We start from the raw sequence: 984 nt of genomic DNA on the forward strand, positions 1-984 counted from the left end.
TAAAAATATGGATTTTATATAAAACTTAAATAATATATCACATTTGCTCACATATATAATTTCTCTCTCTTTCTCTCTCTCTCTCTCTCAACGTGTTTTTTCGAAATTATAATCAAACAATTTTTTTTATATAAAATTGCAGTATTGCAGTATTTTATATATTTTATAAAGTCACAATATAGCAAGAAATGCATGCCAAATAAAAAATTTACATGAAGAACATGAAGAATGTATTTTTTACACGGATTACAGATTTATGTGTTATAAAATAAAAAAAACAATTTAATTCGCAATCTCGTTCGTGCTATATATAATGTATTTATTTCTCACGTATACAATATCTCAGCGTACTTTTACATCTGTTTTATTATCTCTGTATATATAATCTTTACGGTTAAAAAATACATTTAATTAAGTATGTCTAATAAATAGAAAATTCAACGCGATAATAAAATGTTGGTAAAAAATTTAATTGGTAGTTACCCCAAAATTACATTTGGATGATAATAGCTTTATAGGCAAAAAGCAATATTGATTAGGAGAGAGGCACTTTTATTGATTTTATAATTATTAAAATTATTAATTGTCATAATATTAAAATTTAAAAACTAAAATTTTGCGACTAGACATATCTCTAGTTCGCATAAACAACTCTTATTATTATTAATTTAATTATTTTCCATTTTGTACAAGTATTTAATTTATACAATTTATATCATTGTAGGAAAATGCAAACATCGCTCTAATTGAAGACTAATTTCCAAACTGTGATCTTATATTTATATCTTTAAATAATGGAGAGATTATTATAAAGAACTTATATTATAAATGCGCGTAATCTCCATTTATTACAAATGTGAGTTTAAAATAATTTAGAAATTATTTTCAAAATTTCAACTGAACAATTTTCTAAATCACATTTGAATATCGAACATATACTGAATGAAAGCTTCTGAATCGAGTGAATTATGTCCTGACAAAAAA

This window comes from Polyergus mexicanus, unplaced genomic scaffold (assembly GCF_030449975.1).
Source record: "Polyergus mexicanus isolate NDT 795.1 unplaced genomic scaffold, iyPolMexi1.0 SCAF_8, whole genome shotgun sequence".
In the NCBI taxonomy this organism is placed as follows: Eukaryota; Metazoa; Arthropoda; class Insecta; order Hymenoptera; family Formicidae; genus Polyergus; species Polyergus mexicanus.